General features: G+C 42.5%; 1 long non-coding RNA gene across 1 annotated transcript; it reads left to right on the top strand.

Annotated features, from left to right (window-relative positions):
- Positions 1 to 2,954: 2,954 nt before the first annotated feature.
- LOC119297419 lies at positions 2,955 to 4,011 on the top strand. The gene is made up of 4 exons (XR_005145652.1): positions 2,955 to 3,002; positions 3,104 to 3,146; positions 3,260 to 3,305; positions 3,810 to 4,011. It is a non-coding gene; the product is annotated as an uncharacterized LOC119297419 (long non-coding RNA).
- The last annotated feature ends 4,749 nt before the right edge of the window (positions 4,012 to 8,760 follow it).

Raw genomic sequence — 8,760 nt, 5'->3', positions numbered from 1 at the left:
TCCCTCCACCTACCGCGTCCACAGAGCCAGAACCCCTCGCCCCCGCGTGCCCTCGTCGGCTCTGCCGCGATAATCTCCACCATGTCCTCGTCGGCCCATGGATTACCATCGAGGCGGAGCCGCCCAACAGGGAGGAGATCGAGGATGCCGCGCGTTTTCCTTCTCCTCTTTCTCTTTGCGCTGCCGCGTTCAAGTAGAATAACCCGACACCGACGCCGACGCCGATGCCAAGTGGTTATGCTTGCAGGCCCGGGAGCGACGCTGACGAAGACGAGGATGACGACGCCATGATGGAGGTCGATGGCGCCGAGGTCGAGGAGGCCGCCCAGGACAAGGCCGCTGCCAAGGCGCTCGAGACCAAGATCAGCTCGGCCTCGGGTGACGTCGGGGCGCTCGTGCTCCCGTGGCTGACCCCTCCTGGGGACCTCGACAAGGGTATGATTCCCTCCTCTTCTCCTCTTCTTCTGGCTTTCTTCTTCGCCGCATCTGATGTGTACATGCTTTGCGTGTTTGGGGGCCAGGGAGAAACTGCTCAATCTGACGAGTTCGGATGCCCGCCAAGGTCACCACCATCTCTTGATGCCAAGAGGCGACGAAATTTTATATTTACGGATTGATACAGTTGTTGACAATACTAGTATGCAATAAGCAGGCTTAGCTTTGATTTTCTTTTTGTACGAATTGTTGAATATTTTCAGCTAAGACCTTCAGTTGGCTAGCTATGCCACCTGGGTGGGCATGTGGTACTGCCGTATCATTCAGAAGTTTAAACCTGTGAACCTTTTGAAACAAAAGAAGCCACTTATCAATGTTGGAAATAAACCTTGCGGCTCCAAAAACTTTCGTTCTGTAGGTTCGGTTTCAGGTGTCGTTTTCATCAGTTTCATCAGTTGGCGGATTAGTTAGTTAGAACTTAGAAGGTTTAGCTGGCAGGCTTAACAACCTGTAGTGGATGAGGCCGGATACCGCATAGTCGCGGCCACAAGCACCATTTCCTTTTCTGTAATCTTATTAAATAGAAGAGAAGAAAGAGGAGAAAAGCCACGGAAGTTTGAGCAGCCCAAAACTTATTCTACCTCCCGCACTTTTGCTATGAAGCCGAAATGCATCCTGAGCCCGCTCAATAAGATAGCATGCCAAATGATATGCCGAAGACTTAGTCATTAGTCAACGGTAGAAGTAAAAGAAACTGAAGCCACTGAAACTAAATTTCCTCAAAAAATAAATAAAAGCCACTGAAACTTAAGCACTTCCCCTGGAAAGCAATGTTTGCATTCTTGAGGAGCATCTCATCATACTGCTTGGTTAAAAAATAGCTATAGATCGGTTAAAAATGCCCAAATATTGACTGCTTGAATTTTCAGAAGTTTTGTTCTTCTTTTCTTCAGCGCATCATACTGATCATTAATTTTTTGATGGCTGGATTTTGAACATTTAAGCTACCGTTTTGACATTAAGTGGATTACATAAATCAGTTTGGTACTATTTCGGTGTTGCCTTTGCTTTAAACTAGTCTCACTTTCTCATGGTCACTTGTATTTGCTGATTGTAAGGATTTTCTTCAGGGAAAGAAAAATATCAGCAGATTCCCTATTTTCTTGCTGACGTACCATGGTAACTATAGGTTATTAGTATTGTTGATCCTGGCCATGAACTTCATTTGGGTAAAATCCCCCTTTCCGCATCTTAATTGGGCCAGTACCTGCATATGTACATACTAGAGCTGAGTATTTTGTGGGCTTCACTGATTAAGTTAATTTCTTCTCCTTTGTTGCTGTTCAGAGTTGAATAGTTTCGATTCCTGATGTATATCTACTGATTAAGAGTTTACAATGCTAAGTTGTGGTTGTTTCAATTCATGTTCAGTTGTGAATATTTTCTGTGCTGCATGCAACTATTTTTCTGGGTTTCACTGATTGTTCAGAGCTGGAGGGTTTCAATTCCTGATGTAAATCTACTGCTCAAGAGTTTCCACCGCCAAGTTCCCGATGTAAATTATTTCTTGTATCATTTCTTGTTCAAACTCTAAAACTAGAGGCCCCTCAACCAGGGGATTGTTGATAGCTAGTCTCTTCACTGCTATACATGTTTCTCCTCCTCTACTGTTTAGTAGGTAGGCAGAATACCATGAGAACTGGTTAGCCAAAGGCTCTCTGAAAACTGGTTGATAAACAAAAATTGAATTTGTTCTGTTGATCAATATTTACACATGAGCGAAAAAACCCTGATTCTTACCACTATAAATAATTGTCTTCAAAAAGGATGTACTGTATTTCCTTTTTGATCTGCAATCTACATCGCCTAGTAATTAATAGTACATCTCATTTTGGAGGCATTGTGTGTGGTTGCTTTGCAGGCACTAAATGTACATGCCTGTGGTTGAGCACCAACCAACTTAATTACCTGGGTCCCTCTGCTTGTGTCTCTATGGGCGCGTTTTAAGATAACTGATTTTTGTTCTTTTATGCCATGGTACTATTATGATTGGAAGGGTAGTCACTTAACATGTTAGAATGTACTACTTGTTTGTGCTGATTCCTGGTCTGTATCAGGGGTATAAATTTATTACTTTCTATCTAGGTTTCTTAGCAATGGATGATTGCAGTGATGATCTTCTAAATTTGAAAGATAAATGGCATGTTCCTAGTTCTCACCTATGAGTAGGTGTGATATTGTGTTAAGAGTCATTTGTTTTGTTAAAAGTTTTCATCACACGAGATGTTGTTCCTTAGATGGAAATGAGTTATCAAGGAAATGGTTTTAGGTAAACCAGCACCTGTCATCAGTCTTTCTTACTCAGTGTTATCACCTGCTTGGTTTTAGGTGATGGACTCATTTCCCTTGGTGGTTCTGCTTGGGTTTTCCTGGTGTTGTTTTGCGTTGGGTTCTGATCCGCTTTGCTGCTATTGTTTCTGTGGTGATGCAGACTTGTGAAGAACAGCAAGGCCAAGAAAGACTCCAACAATCCCAAGCGCCCCCCTGAGTGCTGTCTTAGTCCTCATGTGAGCCTCGGATTTGATTTGTTGTTGTGGTTTGATTCACGTTGTTTCTGTGGTGTGGTGACGTGTCCTGACCGGGGCCCATTTTGGTTCTGTTTTCGCAGGGACAACTTCAGGAACGTCTCCAACATCAAGCAGGTCTCCATGGTAAGCATCTTGGTTCCCTTTGCTCCCGCCCCTATCTCCTTGTTCTTATTCGAACTGGTGCTGTGATAGTTTTCCTTGCAAATCCCGTGTCCTGATTTGTGTTCAAATCGCAGGTTTGCAAGGTCGGTGGTGAGAAGTGGAAGTATCTTGAGTGATGTTGTAAGTTACCCGCTCCCCCATCCCCTCTCTGTTACCGCTCTATTCGGTGTTGGTCTCTTCCGCCTGATCTAAGTGTTTGCTCGGTGATGCGATGAAATTTTGGTGGACTGTGTGTTGGTTTCTTCCATGTTTCTGTGTAGCTGCATCGCATCATTTGGATATTGTTCGACCCAGTTGGTCAATGACATTTAGAATTTAGTCGCTATGCAATTGTTGATCTACTTCCTATTCTGGTTGTTCAAATTTATGGTGTCTTGTGTTCAAAATTCTGTAGCCTTGTAGCCTTGTTAGAATCTGTATAGTCTGTGCTCATTGATTCAAACTGCTGCTCGAATGTTAGTTTCCAAATCCACCATGCCATTTCGCACGATTTGTTCAACTATTCTTCTTCTGTAATATTTATCATGTAATCTATCACCTTGCACCACACTAACATTTGCTCCATGATTCCCCGACTAATCAACATGTTGATCTGTTCTGAACATCTGAATTTTTTGTGTGTAGGGGGACGTGACAAGCTAAGCAGCAGCAAGGGGAGGGGGTCTCTGAAATGTCGCCGCTGTTGCTCATTGCTAGTATCACCGATTGATGATGGATGGTTGCTGTTAGTTTAGCTCCTTGGTAGTACCTCCTTGTCTTTCTGGCGGCTGCTGCCGCTGCTGGTAGAAATGGTAGCTACAGTCCTATGTACTTCATGTGCTCGGATTACCCTTTGTTGAATGTACCTACTGTTGTACCCGTGGCTGTTTAAGGAATACTTTTGTGTTGAAAGAAATAAAATTTTCACCCGTGGCTGTTTAAGATAAATGCTTGTTGAATTCCCTCTGTTTCACTGTCGCTGGAACAACTTTGTTATGGAGGCCCAAAATTGAAATGGACTATAAAAAGTTTGAGGCCCAAAAAAGAAATGAACTATAGAAGGTCGTGTCCTAGAAAATAAAAAGGTTGAATTCTTGGTCTCAGCCCATGTAGCTGACACAAATTGCTAAAATAAATAAATTAATGGGCTTGGCCCATATAGACACTGAACTGGACCGGGCTGAATCTTATCAACGACCTTCTCAATTGGTCGTAATTTTGACACGTCGGATCCAACGTGGCCTGGGCAGACAACCAACGACCAAAATAGAAGGTTATAGAATCTATGACCTTTTGTTTTGGTCGTGGCCTTCCACGACCTTCTTACAGAGAAGGTCGTTAATTTCAGTTTACGATCGCCAGCTTTTGACCTTCTGTTTTTGGTGATAAAAAGGTCACAAATGACAACTATGACCTTTCAGCGGCCAATAGTGAGGGTCACAAGTTGACATATTTCTTGTAGTGAGTGGCCTTGGTGGGCCGGCGCGGGAGGCTGGGAGGCCCAGCTGGGCTTCCCTCACTTATTTGATTTACCTCTTCCCTTTCTATTTATTGCATAAACAGAAATAGAGAGAAAAGTACAAAGGGTTTGGGGTTGAAGTAGGGATGGAGGGACATATTTCTGAAAACCATGAAATATGCCCGATTTAATCAAATTAGTTTGGGAATTTTTACAGACTATAAATTCAAACATGTTTGAATTTAATTCAAACTTGCATGAATTTATAACCTAACCAAACTGAATTTAGATGGGCTTAAATTTTATAGGATGACCCTACATAATAAATATGATTTATGGGCAAAAGATGAACATTTATTTGAGCAATTCTATTTGCAACTCAAATAAATAGAGAAAAGGGAAAGAAGGAAGTGGCATAGGGATTTGAAACTTGGGTGAAACCAAGTTGGAAGTGAGCATGGGGTTGATGAAAGGATCAAGAGAAGAAAAGAAGTTGCAATGCACATGAGCAACTAAATTAAACAAACACAACAATGGTATGGAGAAGATGCATGATGCAAAATAAAATAAAACAAACATCACAAGCGAGCAAGCACGCATGAACATAACACAAAATAAAAATAAAAATGGAGGTCTCGGTCTCGGGGCGCCACAGCTGGGCCTTCGGTTAATAGGTTAGTCCAAAAATAATATAAAAGTGCATAATAAAGCCCATTAAACATCCAAAACAGATAATATAATAGCATGGAATAATCAAAAATTATATATACGTTGGAGACGTATCACTAGTAAGCATGCATAGAAAGTAAATTAACTACAACTATTTTTTGGTTTTTCTAAAGTTTTTCAAACATACAAGAAGAAAGCAAGAAAATAGATCTACACATGGATGATACAATGAAAAAGTGTGAACACCGACAAATGGAATAAGTGGACATGAATGTAATGTCGGTGACAGACACGTACTCCCCCAAGCTTAGGCTTTTGGCCTAACTTGATAGTCGATCAGTAGTCCGGATAGTAGTTGGAGCACTCAGGAGCGGGAATCCACTCATCCCACTGCTGAGGCTCCTTCACAGCCTTTGCAGTAGCATGAGCGTTCCAGTAGGCGATGATGTCTGTAGGCATAATCCGGTATCCGCCCTGGCAACAGAATCAAACAAAGCAGGAGTAGGCAATGGAATTACATCACAAGTTTCAACACTATAGACCAAGTTGTAGGGAATGGCAATGTTAGGACGATCATGTGCAAGAAAGTGATGGTGATCCATGGCTACATGATCTAGGTAAACCTTAGTCAGAGGGTAATCATGAGGGCGTATTGCTACCTCGAAATGAGTTGCCAAATGAGTGGCATAAATCCCTGTTGGAGAACATAGTAATTTCAAAAAATATCCTACGCACATGCAAGATCATGGTGATGCATAATAACGAGAGGGGAGAGTGTAGTCCATGTACCCTCGTAGACCATAAGCGGAAGCGTTATGACAATGCAGTTGATGTAGTCGTACGTCTTCACGATCGACCGATCCTAGCACCGAAAGTACGACACCTCCGTGATCTACACACGTTCGGCTCGGTGACGTCCCACGAACTCATGATCCAGCAGAGTGTCGAGGGAGAGCTTCGTCAGCACGACGGCGTGATGACGGTGATGATGAAGCTACCGATGTAGGGCTTTGCCTAAGCACTACAACGATATGACCGAGGTGGATTATGGTGGAGGGGGGCACCGCACACGGCTAAGAGATCAATGATCAACTTGTGTGTCTATGGGGTGCCCCCCTTGCCATGTATATAAAGGATGGAGGGAGGAGGAGGCCGGCCATCATAGGGCGTGCCCAAAGTGAGGAGTCCTACTAGGACTCCCTAGTCCTAGTAGGATTCCATCTCCCACATGGAATAGGAAAAAGGGAAGGGAGAAGGAGAAGGAAGGAAGGGGGTGCCCCCTTTCCCTAGTCCAATTCGGATCAGTCCATGGGGAAGGGGCGCGGCCACCCTTGAGGTCTTTCTCTCCTTTCCCGTATGGCCCATTAAGGCCCAATACGAATTCCCGTAACTCTCCGGTACTCCAAAAAATACCCGAATCACTTAGAACCTTTCTGATGTCCGAATATAGCCTTCCAATATATCGATCTTTACGTCTCGATTATTTCGAGACTCCTCGTCATGACCCCGATCAAATCCGGGACTCCAAAAAAATTTCAGTCATCGAATCACATAACTCATAATACAAATCGTCACAGAATGTTAAGCGTGCGGACCCTATGGGTTCGAGAACTATGTAGACATGACCAAGACTCATCTTCGATCAATAACCAATAGCGGAACCTGGATGCACATATTGGTTCCTACATATTCTACGAAGATCTTTATCGGTCAAACCGCATAACAACATATGTTGTTCCCTTTGTCATCGGTATGTTACTTGCCCGAGATTCGATCGTCGGTATCTCAATTCCTAGTTCAATCTCGTTACCGGCAAGTCTCTTTACTCGTTCCGTAATGCATCATCCCACAACTAACTCATTAGTCACATTGCTTGCAAGGCTTATAGTGATGTGCATTACCAAGAGGGCCCAGAGATACCTCTCCGATACACGGAGTGACAAATCCTAATCTCTGTCTATGCCAACTCAACAAACACCATCAGAGACACCTTTAGAGCATCTTTATAACCACCCAGTTACGTTGTGACGTTTGATAGCACACAAGGTGTTCCTCCGGTATTCGGGAGTTGCATAATCTCAGTCTGAGGAACATGTATAAGTCATGAAGAAAGCAGTAGCAATGAAACTGTAACGATCATAATGCTAAGCTAACGAATGGGTCTTGTTCATCACATCATTCTCCTAATGATGTGATCCCGTTCATCAAATGACAACACATGTCTATGGTTAGGAAACATAACCATCTTTGATAAATGAACTAGTCAAGTAGAGGCATACTAGGGACACTTTGTTTTGTCTATGTATTCACACATGCACTAAGTTTCTGGTTAATACAATTCTAGCATGAATAATAAACATTTATCATGAAATAAGGAAATAAATAATAACTTTATTATTGCCTCTAGGGCATATTTCCTTCATTCTCCCACTTGCACTAGAGTCAATAATCTAGTTCACATCGCCATGTGATTTAACACCAATAGTTCACATCACCATGTGATTAACACCCATAGTTCACATTGGTGTCTACAATACTCTGCACGGAGCTACTCTATCTAATTGCTCCCACTTTCAATATGTATCCGGATTGAGACTCAGAGTCATCCAGGTCGGTGTCAAAGCTTGCATCGACGTAACTCTTTACGACGAACTCCTTATCACCTCGATAACTAAGAAATATTTCCTTATTCCACTAAGGATATTTTTGACCGCTGTCTAGTGATCCACTCCTGGATCATTATTGTACCCTCTTGCCAAACTTATGGCGAGGTACACAATAGGTCTGGTACACAGCATAGCATACTTTATGGAACCTATGACTGAGGCTTAGGGAATGACTTTTCATTCTCTTTCTATTTTCTGCCATGGTCGGGTTTTGAGTCTTTACTCAACTTCACACCTTGCAACACAGGCAAGAACTCCTTCTTTGACTGTTCCATTTTGAACTACTTCAAAATCTTGTCAAGGTATGTACTCATTCAAAATATATCAAGCGTCTTGATCTATCTCTATAGATCTTGATGCTCAATATGTAAGTAGCTTCACCGAGGTCTTTCTTTGAAAAAAAATCCTTTCTAACACTCCTTTATGCTTTCCAGAAAATTCTACATCATTTCCGATCGACAATATGTCATTCACATATACTTATCAGAAAGGTTGTAGTGCTCCCAGTCACTTTCTTGTAAATACAGGCTTCACCGCAAATCTGTATAAAACCATATTCTTTGATCACACTATCAAAGCGTACATTCCAACTCCAAGATGCTTGCACCAGTCCATAAATGGACCACTGGTGCTCACACACTTTGTTAGCATCTTTTGGATTGACAAAACCTTCTGGTTGCATCATATACAACTCTTCTTTAAGAAATACATTAAGGAATGCAGGTTTGACATCCATTTGCCAAATTTCATAAAATGCGGCAATTGCTAACATGATTCGGACAAACTTTTAAGCATCGATACA

This window comes from Triticum dicoccoides, chromosome 5A (genome assembly GCF_002162155.2).
Source record: "Triticum dicoccoides isolate Atlit2015 ecotype Zavitan chromosome 5A, WEW_v2.0, whole genome shotgun sequence".
Classification (NCBI taxonomy): domain Eukaryota; kingdom Viridiplantae; phylum Streptophyta; class Magnoliopsida; order Poales; family Poaceae; genus Triticum; species Triticum dicoccoides.
Note: the sequence above shows the minus strand (reverse complement) of the source record. Positions and strands in the feature narration are given on the sequence as shown.